This window comes from Phyllobates terribilis, unplaced genomic scaffold (genome assembly GCF_046119375.1).
Source record: "Phyllobates terribilis strain yellow unplaced genomic scaffold, ASM4611937v1 Scaffold_3__8_contigs__length_932513732, whole genome shotgun sequence".
Lineage (NCBI taxonomy): Eukaryota > Metazoa > Chordata > Amphibia > Anura > Dendrobatidae > Phyllobates > Phyllobates terribilis.
In genome coordinates this window covers 283,283,579-283,304,989 of record NW_027362763.1, presented here as the reverse complement: position 1 = coordinate 283,304,989, position 21,411 = coordinate 283,283,579, and positions in this window count along the sequence as shown.

Genomic DNA, 21,411 nt, shown 5'->3' with positions numbered 1-21,411 from the left:
ATGAACTCCATAATGTATGTGGATTTTCTCAAACAGCACTTCCTGCCATGGTTCAAGAAGAAGAACCGTGTATTTCACAGCAAGATCATTTTTTTGCATGATAATGCACCATCTCATGCTGCACATAAAACATCTGCATCTCTGGCTGATATGGGCATAAAAGGGGACAAACTTATGGTGTGACCCCCATGCTCCCCTGACCTCTACCCCATTCAGAACCTCTGGAGCATCATCAAAAGGAGTGTCTATTATGGCGGGAGGCAGTTCACATCTAAGTAACAGCTCTGGGAGGGTATTCTGTCCTCATGCAAAACAATTGAAGCAGAAACCATCCAAAACCTGACAAATTCAATGGACGAGAGAGTTCAGAAGCTCCTTTCGAACAAGGGGTCCTATGTGAAAATGTAACATCACCTAGAATAAAGTTTTGAGTTGAAAACTGTTTGATTTCAGTTTCTAATAACCTGCTAATGCTTATAATTTCAAAAATGACCATTTTTTTGGTCTTTATTAAAATGAAAAGGTTGATCGAAAAGTTTGGGGGATCTAAGACTGTGGCAACCCAGTAGTCATGATTACTTCGAATTCTGACAATATGAGGGTCATGTTGCAGGTAGTGCAGCAAGAAGGCACTTATGTGTCTTGCGCATCTCAGAGCTAGTGTTGAGCCACCCCCGTAGTGTTCGAGTTCGGTTCGGTTCGTCGAACACCCGTGTGTTCGCCGAACTGTTCGTCGAACTGTTCGTCGAACACCTTCGAACACCGTTAAAACCAATCGCAGGCAAACAAAAACACATAGAAACACATAGAAAACACCTTCAAAGGTGTCCAAAAGCTGACAAACTGCTCAGAAGACACAACTAACACATGGAAAAGTGACAAGTACATATAGTCATGCGAAAAGAAAAGAGGTGGAGGAGTAAAAGGAGGGGGAGACACAGATATAGGCATGTCATGCCCTTCTAAAATCCAAAAAGTGAGAAGCCGACACGGCCAGTCCGTTCCTGCCTGTGCCACCTCTGTGTCGCCGGGTTTGTGCCAGAGCCGCGGTGGACCCTGACGGCCAGCCCCCCTATCCCAATGCTGGTGCCTGTCCGCCGGTGGGTTGAGGCCCCCCACGGTGGGGGGGGGGAGTACCATCTGCAGAAGAAAGACCATCTTCCAGCCAAACTAAGATGTCGACTTCTTTTCGTGGACAATGTGATACGATCCCATTCTTACGGACACGCCCATCGCTACAAATTCTAGATGAGGCACAAAAACAGCAGGTGCTTCAACGGATATCAAGTGCTCCTTCAAGTGGGCTCTCCATCACCTCAATTTCAACATCACAAATACTCCAGTCCTCAGAGGTGTCACCCCAATCGCACTTGCTTCCTCACAGCTCCCAAGTCTCCAGCTGCCCGTCTGAGTATGGGGTAACACAGATGGCTGAGTCTGCCCAGCTGTTTACTCATACTATAGCCTGGGAAACAGAGGTCTGCTCCAGAGCTTCTGTTAATCCAGATGAGGAAATGATCTGATCCGATGCCCAGAATCTTTATAAGTTGGATCCAGGACCAGATGAAGAAGGTTCTGAGCATAATGTAGACCCTTGTTCCCAAACTGTAACTCCTGTTGGTGGAGACAATGATGAAGACGATGATGAGACTCAAATACCTGATTGGAGCGACAACTTGACTTTTCGGTCAGGGCAGGAAGAGGTTGGCTCTGAGGGCGACGGGTGTGATAACACACAGGGTGATGATGACGAGGTTGGAGATCCCACTTACTGTCAACCCACAGTCAGACAGTCGATGAGGTCAGCAGAGGAGGTGGAGGAGGATGTGACTAGCCCTGGGGATGGGGATGACTCGGTACCCGGGCATTTGCCTGGCCTTGGGGATGTCGCGGTGGTCGGCTCCCTGGCCCGTACCCTGGGGTCTCTCTTTAAAAGCGTGGATAATTGTTAATTTTATAAGAGTTCATGACGCAACCTGTGGTATCTGGTGACAAGCACCAGCGCTGCAGCAGTCCACTGAGGCCGGTGATAAGGCAGCTCGATGGTATAGCTCCCCACAGGTGGAGCTAGGTCTCAGGGCAGCGTATGCAGGGGGAATGCAGGACAGGCGAGACCCAGCTGGGTCAGAGCAAGAACGGGAACGGACACGGTAGTCACTTCAGTACCTTTTACTGGTGGAAATTCAGGCACATCCCGGAGCACTGTAGGGTGAAGGGTGCATATCAGGATCCTCCCCAATGAGCGGGTGTAGGGCCTCCTGTTTCTTGCCTCTGCGTAGTAAGTTTCTGACCTGCCTGGAGCTAGGCTTAACTTTGTATCTGTCCTGCGCTGGCTGACTTTGTGGTAGGGCCTTGTCTTGGAGTTCACGCTCCCAGTATGCGGGGCCTAAGCGTCTCCTGGCTCTGTTACATATCAGCACCTTAGCGACCCTGGGACTTGTAGTTCTCCAGGGATTCCGGTTATGCCTTACTGGGTCATAGAGATACCGGTAAGCTCGGATCCTGTGTCCGGTAAATGCTTCGGGGTGAGCTGGTTAAGCTCCTCTGCCCCTTATGTACTAACTCGCCACTCGCCTTCGGCCTACTCGGGCCCTCACTAGGCTATACACACTAACGGCAGCTTGCCGCGCTTCACTGATCTTACGGCACCAGCACACCTTAAGCTCTATCTGCGCTCCCTGAATCTAGCAAGCAGGAGCCTCGTGCTCCACTGCTGAACTATTAACTGCGTTCTCTAGACTAGACTGAGCTCCACTACAGACTGACCTCTCTTAGGCTTCTCTACTGCAGGAACTCTTCAGAGGAACTGAACTGCCTAGCTCCACCTTCCCTATTTATATCCCTAACGGGCTCCCTCTGCTGGTCTGAGGTGGAAGGTGGAGATGTGTGAATGTTTATGGGGGCCTCTTGTGGAGGATTCCATCAATGCACTCTTGTAGGATCTGTGATACCAAGCGCAGCGGGGCATCACAGATGCTATTGATGACGAGGTTAGGTTGCGCCTTCCTGAACAGAGAAGGAGTACTGGAAGCACGTCAACAACTGCATCCTCAACCACAACTCTGCCTCTGACCACAAGTCGTAGTTAGAGATGAGCGTTGTTCTACTCGAACTGTTCGCCAATCTCAAATTCGAGCTGTTTTGGGCGGTGTTCGAGCCGTTCGGCGAACACGAACAATTTGAGAAAAATTCGGCTGTTCGAGGTTATGTTCGATAACTGTTCGTGCACCAAAATCATAACTGGATTTTTTCTCAGTAATGATGAAAATTAATGTTAATACGCAGTTTGAGTGTACAGCGGGGTGGGGGGAGGGGCAGGGGATGGATCTCTGCAGGAACAATGAAGATCTCCATTTTTTTTTCTCTTTCCCGCATTTGCAGTGGGGAGGTGCAATCTGTCAGCCTATCAGCAGCGCACACACGGAGCGAAGTGCTTTTTTTCACACAAGCAAGGGCATGTGTCATTGGCAGTGTATGTCACATGTCCTTGCCCTATAAGACCAAGCCATTTTCCCCGTCGCCACCATTTTCTCACTGCTGCAGCTGCGTGTTAGACGGCACCGCTGTTGCTGTGTGCGCTATACCTTGTTAATTTCAAGCCAATTTTCGCACAAATATACAGATAGCTTGGGAGTAGGGAATAGTTGTGATTGCAGTCCTTTTAAGGACTAGGTTACAGCATTTCCTACGACTTTTATCAGGGAGGTCTGTGCTCTTAAATAGATAGGTTGTGGGAGTAAAGACTAATTGTAATTGGAGTCCTTTTCAGGACTAGGTTACATGAGTTCCTATCAGTTTTTGCCAGGCAGGTCTGTGCCAGTGCTGTGCAAGTTTTTTTCACAGCATTTGGCTGAATCTAGCAAAGCTAATCCTTTTTGGCCTATTGCAGAGTGTGTTAGTCAGTGGAGTAGCCTATCTGTGTTGCAAGATATAACACCTGTGTATAGAATACCAATTTTTTTACTGCACCTAGTGAAGTAAAATCTTTTGGGCATAGCATCATTCTATTAGTCCATCTATACTGACCTCCATCAGGTTGCAAACTGAATATAATTTTTTTCTGCATCTAGCTCTGAAAAAATATTTGGGCTTCTAGCGGTGTGTGGGACTTGGTCTATTAGTCCATCTATACTGACCTCCATCAGGTTGCAAATTAAAAATAATTTTTTTCTGTATCTAGCTCTGAAAAAATATTTGGGCTTCTAGCAGTGTGTGGGACTTGGTCTATTAGTCCATCTATACTGACCTCCATCAGGTTGCAAATTAAAAATAATTTTTTTCTGCATCTAGCTCTGAAAAAATATTTGGGCTTCTAGCGGTGTGTGGGACTTGGTCTATTAGTCCATCTATACTGACCTCCATCAGGTTGCAAATTAAAAATAATTTTTTTCTGCATCTAGCTCTGAAAAAATTTTTGGGCTTCTAGCAGTGTGTGGGACTTGGTCTATTAGTCCATCTATACTGACCTCCATCAGGTTGCAAATTAAAAATAATTTTTTTCTGCATCTAGCTCTGAAAAAATATTTGGGCTTCTAGCGGTGTGTGGGACTTGGTCTATTAGTCCATCTATACTGACCTCCATCAGGTTGCAAATTAAAAATAATTTTTTTCTGCATCTAGATCTGAAAAACTATTTGGGCTTCTAGCAGTGTGTGGGACTTGGTCTATTAGTCCATCTATACTGACCTCCATCAGGTTGCAAATTAAAAATAATTTTTTTATTCATTTAGCTCTGAAAAAATATTTGGGCTTCTAGCAGTGTGTGGGACTTGTTCTATTAGTCCTTCTATACTGACCTCCAGCAGGTTGCAAATTGAATATAATTTTTTTCTGCATCTAGCTCTGAAAAAATTGTTGGGCTTCTAGCGGTGTGTGGGACTTGGTCTATTAGTCCATCTATACTGACCTCCATCAGGTTGCAAATTAAAAATAATTTTTATCTGCATCTACAGTACCTCTGAAAAAATATTTGGGCTTCTAGCAGTGTGTGGGACTATTTGTATTAGTCCATCTATACTGACCTCCATCAGGTTGCAAATTCAAAATAATTTTTTTCTGCATCTAACCCAGCCAATAGTTTTGGCCTAATACCACAGTTTGGCCACTCAGCTCTGCTCGGTTACCATCCATTGTTTTTTTGTGCAAACAACTCCAGAGTTGTGAATTAGTTAACCACCAAAATGAGTGGAAAAAGGCCTGCTGCTGGTGGAAAGGGGAATAGGCGTGTTGGGAAGGGGAAAAAAGGTTGTGTCCGTGGGGTAGGTGTTAAAGCAACAGTAACATCTGCAGAAGAAAGACCATCTTCCAGCCAAACTAAAATGTCTACTTCTTTTAGCGGACAATGTGATAAGATCCCTTTCTTACGGCCACGCCAATCGCTACAAATTCCAGATGAGGCACAAAAACAGCAGGTGCTTCAACGGATATCAAGTGCTCCTTTAAGTGGACTCTCCTCCACATCAACTTCAACATCACAAATACTCCAGTCCTCAAAGGTGTCACCCAAATCGCACTTGCTTCCTCACAGCTCCCAAATCTCCAGCTGCCCGTCTGAGTATGAGGTAGAACAGATGGTTGAGTCTGCAGAGCTGTTTACTCATACTATAGCCTGGGAATCAGAGGTCGACTCCAGCGCTTCTGTGAATCCAGACGAGGAAATGATCTGCACTGATGCCCAGAATCTTTATGAGTCGGATCCAGGACCAGACGCAGAAGGTTCTGACCATAATGTAGACCCTCATTCCCAAACTGTAACTCCTGTTGGTGGAGACAATGAGGAAGACGATGATAAGACTCAAATACCTGATTGGAGCGACAACTTTAGTTTTTTGGCAGGGCAGGAACAGGTTGGCTCTGAGGACGACAGGTGTGATAACGCACAGGGTGATGATGATGAGGTCGGAGATCCCACTTACTGTCAACCCACAGTCAGCCAAGAGATGAGGTCAGCAGAGGAGGTGGAGGAAGATGCTAGTGACGACGAGGTCAGGTTGCGCCTTCCTGGACAGAGACGTAGTACTGGAAGCACGTCAACAACTGCATCCTCAAACACAACTCTGCCTCTCACCACAAGTCGTGGTGGCTCTTCAGGTCGCATGAGTGCTAAGCCTTGCATAGCCTGGGCATTTTTTCAGATCGATAAAGATGACCCAACTTGTGTTATCTGTAACATTTGTCAGCAAAAGCTAAGTAGAGGCCAAAAAATACATAGTTTGAGTACTTCATGCATGAACCGGCACATGGACATGAAGCATAAGATGCAGTGGGAAGCTCAGTGTGCTACAATGCGGCCTAGCCGGCCGGGCCAATCACCGTCTGCCATATCTTGTGCATCCGCGGCCTCATCATCCTCTGAGACTGGGGGGACAGCAGTCACACCTGTTTTGGGGCGCAGACCTGCCACCTCTTTACCCGCAACAGCCAGCGTGATTGGCAGGTCATCATTTTCTTTGGAGGTGGTAACACCAGCTGGTGTTGAGCGCTGTCCGACATCGATAGCACCACCTTTGGATCAAGGCAACCTAACATGTCCGCCTGCATCTTCCTCACAGACCGGCAGTTTGCCGGGGACACCCTTATCAACCCCGTCTAAGCACAATAGCCAGCCCTCGGTCCCTCAGATGTGGACAAGTAAAAGACCATTTCCTCCTAGCCATGAGAAAGCTAAGAGGTTGAATTTCACCATCTGCAAGCTCTTGGCTACAGAAATGCTGCCTTTCCGCCTGGTGGACACAGAGGATTTTCGAGTCCTTATGTCCGTCGCAGTGCCCCAGTACCAGATGCCCAGTCGGCACTACTTCTCAAAGAAAGGTGTGCCTGCGCTCCACCAGCATGTCGCACACAACATCACTGCTTCTTTGAGAAACTCTGTGTGTGACAGGGTGCATTTCACCACAGACACTTGGACGAGTAGGCATGGACAGGGGCGTTACATGTCGCTGACTGGGCACTGGGTAACTATGGTGACAGCAGGACAAGGGGCTGCTGTCCAAGTCTTGCCGTCCCCACGAGTTGTGCGTCAATCCTCTTTATGTCAAAGTTCCTCCACTGCTTCTGCCTCCTCAACCTCCTCTCGGTCTTCCACCTGCACCCAAAGCCTGTCTGGTCATGCCACAAGCTTTCTAACTGCGCAGAAGGGATCCTGCACACCTCCTTACTATGCTGGCAGTAGGGCTCAACGTCATCAGGCGGTTTTTACAATGAAATGTCTGGGAAATGTGAGTCACACAGCTGAGGAGTTGTGGTCAGCTCTGGAGAACCAATTTCATGAATGGTTGTCTCCACTGGACCTGAAACCAGGGAAGGCCGTGTGCGACAATGCTGCAAACCTGGGTGCGGCCCTTCGCCGGGGCAATGTCACACACGTGCCTTGTATGGCTCACGTGTTGAACCTGGTTGTCCAGCAATTTTTAGCCCACTATCCCAGACTAGATGGCCTTCTGCAGAGGGCACGGTCGCTGTGTGCTCACTTCCGCCGTTCGCATCCCGCAGCTCAGCGACTTACATCTCTACAGAAGTCGTTGGGCCTGCCACTTCACCGGCTAAAATGCGATGTGCCTACCCGGTGGAATTCAACTCTGCACATGTTGCAGCGACTGTGGCAGCACCGACAAGCCCTGGTGCAATACGTTCTGATGTATAGCCTGGGCCAACGAGATTCAGAGGTGGGGCAAATCACGCTGGAGGAGTGGTCTCAGATCAGGGACCTATGCACCCTTCTGCACAGTTTTGAAATGGCGACGAAGATGTTTAGTGCTGACGATGCCATTATCAGCATGACTATTCCGGTGATTTACATGCTGGAGCACATGTTAAACAGAATTCGGAGTCAGGTGGTGGCACAAGAGGAGGTGGAGGAAGTAGAGGAGGAGGAGTTGTATGCGGAAGGGCTAACATCTGCAAGGTCCAGACGGTCGGCAGCACCAAGGCGGCAGGCATGTGAGGGTGGGGGAGATGGTTTTACCAGGGCGCATGGTAGCAGCCAAACTAGTGAGGAAGGTGCAGGAGCCCAGGAAGAAGTGGAGGACGAACTGATGGAAGACTCATCAGATGAGGGAGACCTTGATCACATTTCTGTTGTGCGAGGTTGGGGGGAGAGGACAGAGGAAGGAAGCATGATTGTTACCTCGCCACCAACACAACAGGGACTTGGTGCTCCTGGATGCGCAAGACACATGAGTGCCTTCTTGCTGCACTACCTGCAACATGACCCTCGAATTGTGAGAATTAGAAATAATCCTGACTACTGGGTTGCCACACTGTTAGATCCCCGGTACAAAAGTAAATTTGCAGAAATTATTCCTGCCATAGAAAGGGATGCACGCATGCAGGAGTATCAGCAGAGACTGTTGCAGAATCTTACATGTGCTTTTCCACAAAATACTAGTGGTGCACGTAGTGAATCTCACAGTTCCAACTTGCCAACCGTGGGACCGTCAAGTGTTCAGCACTCAAACCGTAACAGAACCACAGTATCTGCTGGTAACATCAATTTTGCGGAATCATTTCACCACTTTTTTAGCCCATCCTTTGCAAGGCCACAGGACACAAGAAGTCTGACACATAGTCAACGCCTAGAGACGATGGTACAGGAGTATCTCCAAGTAAACATTGAAGCCACGACTGTGTCACTGGACCCTTGCTCTTTTTGGGCTTCCAATCTGGATAAATGGCCGGAGCTAGCCACTTACGCCTTGGAGATCTTGTCATGCCCCGCAGCCAGCGTTCTGTCTGAACGTGTGTTCAGCGCTGCTGGTGGTGTGCTGACAGATAAGCGCACGCGGCTCTCCACTGATAATGTAGACAGACTCACGTTCATAAAGATGAACAAATCATGGATCCGAAACGACTTTTCTACCCCTGTGTCATCCTGGGGAGAGTAAAAGCTTGATGATTGGTTAAAATCACCCTACCAACCGTTTTAAGCTTTCAAATTACTAATCATGTTTATCTGTATCTTGACTGGAAAATAATTTGGGCTTTGTAGCAGTGTGCAGCACTGATCCTATTAGGCCATCTATACTAAAGCTTCAACAGATTTAAAATTAAAAATAATTTTTAGCTGCATCTAGCCCGGAAAATAATTTTGGGGCTCCGAGATGCGCAAGGCACATAAGTGCCTTCTTGCTGCACTACCTGCAGCATGACCCTCATATTGTCAGAATTCGAAGTAATCATGACTACTGGGTTGCCACACTCTTAGATCCCCCAAACTTTTCGATCAACCTTTTCATTTTAATAAAGACCAAAAAAATGGTCATTTTTGAAATTATAAGCATTAGCAGGTTGTTAGAAACTGAAATCAAACAGTTTTCAACTCAAAACTTTATTATAGGTGATGTTACATTTTCACATAGGACCCCTTGTTCGAAAGGAGCTTCTGAACTCTCTCGTCCATTGAATTTGTCAGGTTTTGGATGGTTTCTGCTTCAATTGTTTTGCATGAGGACAGAATACCCTCCCAGAGCTGTTGCTTAGATGTGAACTGCCTCCCGCCATCATAGACACTCCTTTTAATGATGCTCCAAAGGTTCTGAATGGGGTAGAGGTCAGGGGAGCATGGGGGTCACACCATAAGTTTGTCCCCTTTTATGCCCATATCAGCCAGAGATGCAGATGTTTTATGTGCAGCATGAGATGGTGCATTATCATGCAGAAAAATGATCTTGCTGTGAAATACACGGTTCTTCTTCTTGAACCATGGCAGGAAGTGCTGTTTGAGAAAATCCACATACATTATGGAGTTCATCTTTAGCGCCTTCAGGGATCCTAAAGGGGCCGACAATCTCTCTCCCCATGATTCCAGCCCAAAACATTACTCCACCTCCTCCTTGTTGGCGCTGTAGCCGTGTTTGCGTGGGGTGTCCATCAACCAGCCATCCTCCACTCCATCCATCTGGACCATCGAGCGCTGCACGGCACTCATCCGTGAACAAAACAGTTTTGAAATCAGTCTTCATGTAATGTTTGGCCCACTGGAGCCGTTTCTGCTTGTGTGAAGTGGATAGAGGAGGTCGACAGGATGGCGCATGCACAGCTGCAAACCTCTGAAGGACCCTGCATCTTGTTGTTCGGGGGACGTTGGAGGCACAAGCAGCTTCAAAAACTTGTCTGCTGCTATGACAAGGCTTTTTTGCCGCTGCTCTTTCAACCTGACGTAATTGCCTGTAGGAAAGAGTCCTCAATTTGCCCTTATCAGCACGCACACGTGTGTACTGTGAATCAGCTACATACTTCTTGATTGCCAAGACACTTCATCCTGATCATCGCACAATGTTGATTGTAGTCATGCCTTGACCTAAACACTCCACAATTTGTTGCTTCTCAGCAGCCGACACATCCTTTTTCTTTCCCATTTTGGCAGAAAATGTAGGCTGCTTAATAATGTGAGAGAGCCTTCTTAAGTAGTCTTGCCTTTCATTGGACACACCTGCCAAACTAATTAGCACAGGTGTCTGCAATTGCTTACAGTGATATAAAGAGCCCTGACACACATCACCATCAATGAGTTTAACTGACAAACAAACAAATTCTTCCCTTATCACTCCTAAACACTTTTTGTATAATAATTTGGAACGCAGTGTACATGTGCTTTTCCACAAAACACCAGTGGTTCACGTAGTGAATCTTACAGTTCTAACTTGCCAACCGTGGTCTGTATGGAGTTGTTCAATAAAGGGCCCAAAATTAAGATAACATAGATGGGAGAGGTCTCTATGAATAGGAATTCCTAAGTATTTGATACCCTGTGAGGGCCAGGCAAAGGGAAAGTTGGACTGGATGGAATCCTATATGGATTTGGGGAGGGAGACATCGAGGGCCTCAGACTTCGCTGCATTGATTTTAAAATTTTACCATGTAACAAAGTGATCTATTTCAGCCATAACAGCATGGATGGATATATGTGATTGAGTGATATATACTAGGACATCATCAGCAAATAGAGAGCACTTGTACTCGGTGCCTCCCACCTCAATCCACCTAATATTGGGGTTATGGCGAATTGATGAGAGCAGGTGCTCCGTCACTAGGATGTATAAGAGAGGGGACAGAGGACATCACTGCCTTGTCCCATTGGTGATTGTGAAAGGTGATGAAAATGTTCTGACGCACCCCCTGGGCCTTGGGACACCCGGAGCCGGACCCTTTTTGGTGGATGCTGGTGGTTGTAGTCTTCGTGGCGGCGACCCAGTTCCGTGGCTCAGGGTGGTCAAACCAGTGGCGGAACTATTTATGTGGTTTTCATGTTTAAATGTCCGACTACGCCACCCGTGGATTGCGGTCAGAGTGAACCGCCGCTACAGGGCAGACCACTGAGGCTGGTGTTGTGGGTGCAGCAGAGCGTAGCATAACTCCCCACGGGAGGAGTATAGCCTCAGGGCAGTGTATGCAGAGGATGGGGGTGATGGTGCAGGGCAGCAGCAGTAACGACACGGAGTCAGTGATGCAGTTCAGGGCCTTTACTCACAGTTCTTATTATCCAGACCACGTCTGCAGGTAACGGCTGCCCACGTCGTACTGTGCTCACCAGGTGAGGGGCTCAGACAACTCCCAGATAACTTTGGAGCACTTCACAGGACCCCCTTTGTGTGTCCTTTGTCTGGCCTTTCTTACCAACACTTCTGTCCGGCTGCCTCGGGCCTCCTCTTGGTAAACTTGGCGCCAGTTTCCCTGACCCTATGTGGTGCCTTCCTACCGGGTGTAGCGAGGGGCTGCGCCACATAAAATGTCAGAGTCTCCGGTTTCTAGCTGAGGGTCGTTTCCTGCCTCCACTAGTTCGGGGACCGGTCTCCCCCTTTGGCCTGACCCCTCCACGCAGGTGGATTCGGGCGTGCGGTGGCGACTCGCCCGTCCGCACCCCTGGGATCCCTTCATTCCTCGTTCCTGGAGCCTTCTCCGCTCCTCTTCCTTCCTTCTCCCTCTTCCAGGCCTGGGCCTCTGTTACTAGGCCCGCCTCCGGAGCAGAGCTCATGCAGAGCCCCTGCTCCCTGCCACTTCTGCTCAGACTTCTCTGCACTGAACTAAGATGGTGCCCACCTTTTATACTCCCTTCTCAATGCACCCAGGAACTGCTTCCTCCCTGCTCCTGCACTACAGGGTTCCCCTTCCTCAGTGTTCCCTCCCCCCACTCCAGCCAGGGACAGGGACTGTCGTGCCCATCTCAGGGGCATATTGGTCGCCCTGCCCCACGGCAATGTGGTGTAATGCATGCAGGTGTCGGGTCCTGATCCACACTCCATCCTTACCTGAGAGTGAGATATCACACCTCTGGGTGAGGTGCAATACGTCTGTAGCAACCGAGCCCTCAGGGTGCTACAGTTCCATTTATCTTCAGCCTAGGTGACGTATTGCGATACAGGGCCGTGATTTTGGCTATAAAAGGGTCCCCTAGACCCCTACCCCAAGCTTTTTAAGAGAATCATATATGGCGTGCCAGGAGACTCTATGGAATGCTTTCTCAGCATCCAACGAGAGTATCTAATTACAAATTTTTAACTGCATCTAGCTCAGGAAATACTTTGTGCCTAGTAGCAGTGTCTGCTAGTGAGCGGATTATCCCGGCTGTTAAGCAAGCTGCACCACCTGTAGTTTAGACACTTAATTTTTTCAAAGGAAATGCTTCGGGACCATGGGATACTTAGTGAAGAGCATTAGGAGGCACCCCAAGGCATAGGGGCTGGGACTGGCAGTAGGATGCCTTGCGGTGGACAGCCGAGCTCGATCCTTATAAAAGCTTTTTAACTGCAGCAGCTTTAGTGGACGCTACTGGAGCTGGAATTACCGCGGCTGCTGGCATGAGACTTGCCCTCCAATAGATCCTTGTAAATGGATTTAAAGTGTATTCATTCAAATTAGAGAGACAATTTAAATTAAAAAGCTTAGAGGTGCCTCCACCACAGGGGGGCTAGCTCGACCCACCAGCGGACAGGCACCAGTATTGGGAGAGGGGGGCTGGCCGTCAGGGTTCACCGCGGCTCTGGCACAAACCCGGCGACACGGAGGTGGCACGGGCAGGAGCGGACTGGCCGTGTCGGCTTCTCACTTTTTGGATTTTAGAAGGGCATGACATGCCTATATCTGTGTCTCCCCCTCCTTTTACTCCTCCACCTCTTTTATTTTCGCATGACTATATGTACTTGTCACTTTTCCATGTGTTAGTTATGTCTTCTGAGCAGTTTGTCAGCTTTTGGACACCTTTGAAGGTGTTTTCTATGTGTTTCTATGTGTTTTTGTTTGCCTGCCATTGGTTTTAACAGTGTTCAAAGGTGTTCGACGAACAGTTCGACGAACAGTTCGGCGAACACACGGGTGTTCGACGAACCGAACCGAACTCGAACACTGCGGGGGTGGCTCAACACTAGTCGTAGTGGCTCTTCAGGTCACATGGGCTCTAAGCCTTGCATAGCCTGGGCATTTATTCAGATCGATAAGGATGACCCAACTCGTGTTATCTGTAATATTTGTCAGCAAAAGCTAAGTAGAGGCCAAAAAATACATAGTTTGAGTACTTCATGCATGTACCGTCACATGGATATGAAGCATAAGTTGCAGTGGGAAGCTCAGTGTGCTACAATGCGGCCTAGCCGGCTGGGCCAACCACTGTCTGCCCCATCTTGTGCATTCGCAGCCTCTTCATCCTCTGTGACTGGGGGGACAGCAGTCACACATGTTTTTGGACGCAGACCTGCCACCTCTTTACCCGCAACAGCCAGTGTGATTGGCAGGTCGTCAGTTCAGTGGGAAGTGGAAACACCTGCTAGTGTTGAGCGCTCTCCGACATCGAGAGCACCACCTTTGGATCAAGGCAACCTAACATGTCCGCCTGCATCTTCCTCACAGACCGACAGTTGCCGGGGACACCCTACTCAACACCGTCTAAGCACAACAGCCAGCCCTCGGTCCCTCAGATGTGGAAAAGTAAAAGACCATTTCCTCCTAGCCATGAGAAAGCTAAGAGGTTGAATTTCACCATCTGCAAGCTGTTGGCTACAGAAATGCTGCCTTTCCACCTGGAGGACACAGAGGATTTTCAAGACCTTATGTCCGTCACAGTGCCCCAGTACCAGATTCCCAGTCGGCACTACTTCTCAAAGAAAGGTGTGCCTGCGCTCCACTAGCATGTCGCACACAACATCACCGCTTCTTTGAGAAACTCTGTGTGTGACAGGGTGCACTTCACCACAGACACTTGGACGAGAAGGCATGGACAGGGGCGTTACATGTCGCTGACTGGGCACTGGGTAACTATGGTGACAGCAGGACAAGGGGCTGCTGTCCAAGTCTTACCGTCCCCACGAGTTGTGTGTTAATCCTCTTTATCTCGAACTTCCTCCACTGCTTCTGCCTCCTCAACCTCCTCTCGGTCCTCCACCTGCACCCAAAGCCTGTCTGGTAATGCCACCTGCTTTCTAACTGCGCAGAAGGAATCCTGCACACCTCCTTACTATGCTGGCAGCAGGGCTCAACGCATCAGTGTTTACTTTGAAATGTCTGGGAAATGTGAGTCACACAGCTGAGGAGTTTTGGTCAGCTCTGGAGACCCAGTTTCATGAAAGGTTGTCTCCACTGGACCTGCAACCAGGGAAGGCCATGTGCGACAATGCTGCAAACCTGGGTGCGGCACTTCGCCGGGGCAATGTCACACACGTGCCTTGTATGGCTCACGTGTTGAACCTGGTTGTCCAGCAATTTTTAGCCCACTATCCCGGACTAGATGGCCTTCTGCAGAGTGCACGGTCGCTGTGTGCTCACTTCCGCCGTTCGCATCCCGCAGTTCAATGACTTACATCTCTACAGAAGTCGTTGGGCCTGCCAGTTCACCGGCTGAAATGCGATGTGCCGACACGGTGGAATTCAACTCTGCACATGTTGCAGCGACTGTGGCAGCACCGACAAGCCCTGGTGCAATACGTTCTGACGTATAGCCTGGGCCAACGAGATCCAGAGGTGGGGCAAATCACGCTGGAGGAGTGGTCTCAGATCAGGGACCTATGCACCCTTCTGCACAGTCTTGAAATGGCGACGAAGATGTTTAGTGCTGACGATACCATTATCAGCATGACTATTACGGTGATTTACATGCTGGAGCACATGTTAAACAGAATTCGGAGTCAGGTGGTGGGACAAGAGGAAGTGGAGGAAGTAGAGGAGGAGTCGTATGCGGAAGGGATAACATCTCCAAGGTCCAGACGGTTGGCAGCACCAAGACGGCAGGCATGGGAGGGTGGGGGAGAGGGATTAACCAGGGCGCATGGTAGCAGCCAAACTGTTGAGGAAGGTGCAGGAGCCGAGGAAGAAGTGGAGGACGAACTGGCAATGGGCATGGAAGACTCATCAGATGAGGGAGACCTTGATCACATTTCTGTTGTGCGAGGTTGGAGGGAGAGGGCAGAGGAAGGAAGCATGATTCTTACCTCGCTACCAACACAACAAGGACTTGGTCCTTCTGGATGTGCAAGACACATGAGTGCCTTCTTGCTGCACTACCTGCAACATGACCCCCGGATTGTCAGAATTCGAAGTAATCCTGACTACTGGGTTGCCACACTCTTAGATCCCCGGTACAAAAGTATATTTGCTGAAATAATTCCTGCCATAAAAAGGTATTGACGAATGCAGGAGTATCTGTTGCAGAATCTTACATGTGCTTTTCCACAAAACACCAGTGGTGCACGTAGTGAATCTCACAGTTCTAACTTGCCAACGGTGGGACTGTCGAGACTTCATCACTCAAACAGTAACAGTAACACAGTATCTGCTGGTAACAGCAATTTTGTGGAATCGTTTCACCACTTTTTTAGACCATCCTTTGCAAGGCCACAGGAGACAAGAAGTCTGACACATAGTCAATGCCTAGAGAGGATGGTACAGGAGAATCTCCAAGTGAACATCGAAGCCATGACTGTGTCACTGGACCCTTGCTCATTTTGGTATTCCAATCTTGAAAAATCGCCGGAGCTCGCCACTCACGCCTTGGAGATCTTGTCATGCCATTCAGCCAGCGTTCTCTCTGAACGTGTGTTCAGCGCTGCTGGTGGTGTGCTGACAGATAAGCGCACGCGGCTGTCCACTGAGAATGTAGACAGACTCACGTTCATAAAGATGATCAAATCATGGATTCGCAAGGACATTTCTACCCCTGTGTCATCCTTGGGAGACTAAAAGCTTGGGGATTTGGTAAAATCACCTCACCAACCGTTTTAAGCAACAGTGGGGCAATTGATGCCACTTAACCCTAGAACGCATGACCATAAAAATCTACACTTTCACATACCTGGGGCCCTTTAGGCCCGTGTGCAAATAACATGGAATAACTCAAACTCAAATGACAAACAACTATATACATGAAGAATACCTAGAGTTTCAAAATTCTAACTAAAGCAATCTTGCAGAAAATAGAAAACAATTAACTGGGCGGGCCTGCAAGGCCACAGGTATGCGTTCTAGGGTTAAGTGGTGTCTGTGCCACAATTTTGGGAGTCCCCTTGCTGTGTCTTACGTGACGTTGGCATCGTCAATTCCAGGTGGGTTGGGTCGCACCCCCCCCTTTTAACTGTAAGAAACTACATACACTATGGCTTGGGGTAACACAGATGGTTGAGTCTGAAGAGCTGTTTACTCAGAGGTCTGCTCCAAATCTTCAGTGTCTGCTAGTCAGCGTAGAATTTTTAACTGCATCTAGCCTAGGCAATACTTTGGGCGTAGTAGCCCAGCTGCGAAGCAAGCTGCACCGCCTGTGTATCTAATAAGAATTTTTAAATTAATCTAGCCTAGGCAGACTGTGGGGACCCCCAACCAAACCCAGATGCTCAGCCCCCCTACCGCCCCCCTTTCATGGACAACCCAATAATGTAACTCTTACAACTGGATGGGTGAGGATCGGTCACAGCTTTATTAACTCTTTATACTCATTCCATTAGAAAGGCATTTTATTTCTAAAATAATTCAGCTTGTTGCAGCATGCCCTGGGTCACCACTCCGGCAAGTTGGCCAACAAGTGTAACTCTCCAACATGTCCTTTCTATTTCCAGGCCACGGAGGATCCAGTGTACTCGTATGCAGGACTCTGACCCCCACCCATCACTCTTAATGCTTGTTCCACTCCGTCCTGGAGTCCTGACAGGAATATGTCCAGTCCAATATCTATTAAGTGAACACCGTCGGGCCGTATGAGGCCTGCTTTATCTCCTTCCAGTTGTCAGTGTCGTATCACTACACCGCCTTTGTCTCTTCTAAATTTTGCCATCCGAATATTTATTACCCGCCTTGTCCATTCGATGGCCGTGATGTCTCGCGCACCTTGCCATACCGCTATCGGCACAATCTCTGACCATACTATAGCTAATTTTGTGAAAAATTCTCTGAAGCGCTCAGAGTCTAGTTTCATTATTGCCATTAGTTATCCGCTCTTGTGATGACCTAGGTTGTTTCCCCCGGCCTGTATAACTAAGATGACCGGACCTCTTGCCTCTCTCCCTACCTTGATTACCTCCATTAGTACCTGTGGCCATAGCAGGCCTCTAATACCTCTCCAGTTGAAATATGTGTTATGAAACTCTAATTTCCTCCCGCCTGGGCGGACTTTCGCCCTTTTTTGTGCCCAATATATATACGAGTGGCCTATCACTCACACTGTTGGCTTAGCGTCACCTGTAAAAGAAACAAACCACGTTAGGATAACAAGTCCGGTCTTATGTATCTCGCCAAACACGTGGATCGCCATCTCCCTATCCTCTGAACTTCCGTTTCTGACAGTCCTGCTCTTGCTGCTTCCGTGGCCGCACCTATGCGGAATGAGTGTGTCCCGTAATCTTTGGGGTGGTTCCCTGCCGATGTTATGCATTTATTAAATATAGCTTGGAACAGGTATCTTGATAATGGCGTTCCATCAATGTGTGATACGAAGAAATTACTTTGTGATCTGATGGTTAGATATGTTTTTACTATTGTTACCCGACTCAGTGTACCGTTTGTGGGTTGTAGAAGTACCCAAGTACCCCTGCCCGCTGGAACCGTTTTCGATTGGTGTATGCGTACACGTATTGCATTATTGGCTATGACTACTTCCTGGTGTAATAAGCGTCCACTGGTGGTAATTTTGGATTGAGGGACTAATTCGCTTATACATAGCGCCCCGAAGAAGGTGATCACAAATGCAGTAGACATTAGTGTTGCTTCAAATTTTGAGTGTCATGTTAATGGTGTTAGGGATAAGATGTGAGAAATCAGTTTTAGTGACACGGGACGGGACGTCTACATTCCTGACTTGGCTGACCCCTTTTCCACCCTTTTATGGATTGTCTGATGATGAATCTTTGTCACATCTCCCCAATTCAGTAGTTGGAAGTGAAATGTTACTCCGGTCAGACACCGCTGCGCTGACGCCCCTGATATGCCCCTCATCATTAGCTGGTGGAGAAATTCTATGGTGACTTGTGACCTGGCTTGTTCACATTGGTCAACCCGTCTGCCTGCTACTAGTCGTGTCCACTCTTCCCATGCCTTACCATATGCTTGCCACATTGACGGGGCAACTGACGCTCTGATTAATGGCATCAACTATTCGCCACTAGATCCCATAGGGAGGGTGGGCAACTGTTGACCGATGGGTGGGCGTTGTGGAAGAGCTCTGTGAAAATCTGCCAATTGAATTGTTATAAAGCGTTAGCAGCAGCTTTATACCCCTCAGCATAGTGGCTAGCGCGGACCCATACATTGTGTTTTAGGCACAGGAATACTAGCCTGCGTAGTAGGCCTAGCACTGGGAGAGACGATGATGCCATCTTATTAATGCAGTGCGCTAGACTGGTGTTTTGTGTTATGAAGCGTATATTTTTGTTAGCCAGGCGGGCGCCCCATATTTCTATTGCTACCATTATTGGGAAAAATTATTTTCAGGGCTAGATGCAGCTAAAAATTATTATTAATTTCAAAGCTGGTGGAGCTTGGTATAGATGGCCTAATACAATGAGTCCCACACACTGCTAGAAGCCCAAATATTTTTTCAGAGGTAGATGCAGATAAAAATTATTTTTAATTTGCAACCTGATGGAGGTCAGTATAGATGGACTAATAGAGAAAGTCCCACACACTGCTAGAAGGCCAAATATTTTTTCAGAGCTAGATGCAGATAAAAATTATATTCAATTTGCAACCTGATGGAGGTCAGTATAGATGGACTAATAGAGAAAGTCCCACACACTGCTAGAAGGCCAAATATTTTTTCAGAGCTAGATGCAGATAAAAATTATATTCAATTTGCAACCTGATGGAGGTCAGTATAGATGGACTAATAGAACAAGTCCCACACACAGCTAGAAGCCCAAATATTTTTTCAGAGGTACTGTAGATGCAGATAAAAATTATTTTTAATTTGCAACCTGATGAAGGTCAGTAGAGATGGACTAATACAACAAGACCCACACACAGCTAGAAGCCCAATATTTTTTCAAAGCTAGATGCAGACAAAAAATTATTTTGAATTTGCAACCTGATGGAGGTCAGTATAGATGGACTAATAGAGAAAGTCCCACACACTGCTAGAAGGCCCAATATTTTTTCAGAGGTAGATGCAGAAAAAAATATATTCAGTTTGCAACCTGATGGAGGTCAGTATAGATGGACTAATACAACAAGTCCCACACACAGCTAGAAGCCCAATATTTTTTCAGAGGTAGATGCAGAAAAAAATATATTCAGTTTGCAACCTGATGGAGGTCTGTATAGATGGATTAATAGAACAAGTCCCACACACAGCTAGAAGCCCAATATTTTTTCAGAGGTAGATGCAGAAAAAAATATATTCAGTTTGCAACCTGATGGAGGTCTGTATAGATGGATTAATAGAACAAGTCCCACACACAGCTAGAAGCCCAATATTTTTTCAGAGGTAGATGCAGAAAAAAATATATTCAGTTTGCAACCTGATGGAGGTCAGTATAGATGGACTAATACAACAAGTCCCACACACAGCTAGAAGCCCATTATTTTTTCAGAGCTAGATGCAGACAAAAAATTATTTTGCATTTGCAACCTGATGGAGGTCAGTATGGATGGACTAATAGAGAAAGTCCCACACACTGCTAGAAGGCCACGTATTTTTTCAGAGGTAGATGCAGAAAAAAATATATTCAGTTTGCAACCTGATGGAGGTCTCTATAGATGGATTAATAGAACAAGTCCCACACACAGCTAGAAGCCCAATATTTTTTCAGAGGTAGATGCAGAAAAAAATATATTCAGTTTGCAACCTGATGGAGGTCAGTATAGATGGACTAATACAACAAGTCCCACACACAGCTAGAATCCCAATATTTTTTCAGAGCTAGATGCAGACAAAAAATTATTTTGCATTTGCAACCTGATGGAGGTCAGTATAGATGGACTAATAGAGAAAGTCCCACACACTGCTAGAAGGCCACATATTTTTTCAGAGGTAGATGCAGAAAAAAATATATTCAGTTTGCAACCTGATGGAGGTCTGTATAGATGGATTAATAGAACAAGTCCCACACACAGCTAGAAGCCCAATATTTTTTCAGAGGTAGATGCAGAAAAAAATATATTCAGTTTGCAACCTGATGGAGGTCAGTATAGATGGACTAATACAACAAGTCCCACACACAGCTAGAAGCCCAATATTTTTTCAGAGCTAGATGCAGACAAAAAATAATTTTAAATTTGCAACCTGATGGAGGTCAGTATAGATGGACTAATAGAGAAAGTCCCACACACTGCTAGAAGGCCACATATTTTTTCAGAGGTAGATGCAGAAAAAAATATATTCAGTTTGCAACCTGATGGAGGTCTGTATAGATGGATTAATAGAACAAGTCCCACACACAGCTAGAAGCCAAATATTTTTTCAGAGGTAGATGCAGAAAAAAATATATTCAGTTTGCAACCTGATGGAGGTCTGTATAGATGGATTAATAGAACAAGTCCCACACACAGCTAGAAGCCCAAATATTTTTTCAGAGGTAGATGCAGATAAAAATTATTTTTAATTTGCAACCTGATGGAGGTCAGTATAGATGGACTAATAGAGAAAGTCCCACACACTGCTAGAAGGCCAAATATTTTTTCAGAGCTAGATGCAGATAAAAATTATATTCAATTTGCAACCTGATGGAGGTCAGTATAGATGGACTAATAGAACAAGTCCCACACACAGCTAGAAGCCCAAATATTTTTTCAGAGGTAGATGCATATAAAAATTATTTTTAATTTGCAACCTGATGGAGGTCAGTATAGATGGACTAATAGAGAAAGTCCCACACACCGCTAGAAGGCCAAATATTTTTTCAGAGCTAGATGCAGATAAAAATTATATTCAATTTGCAACCTGATGGAGGTCAGTATAGATGGACTAATAGAACAAGTCCCACACACTGCTAGAATCCCAAATATTTT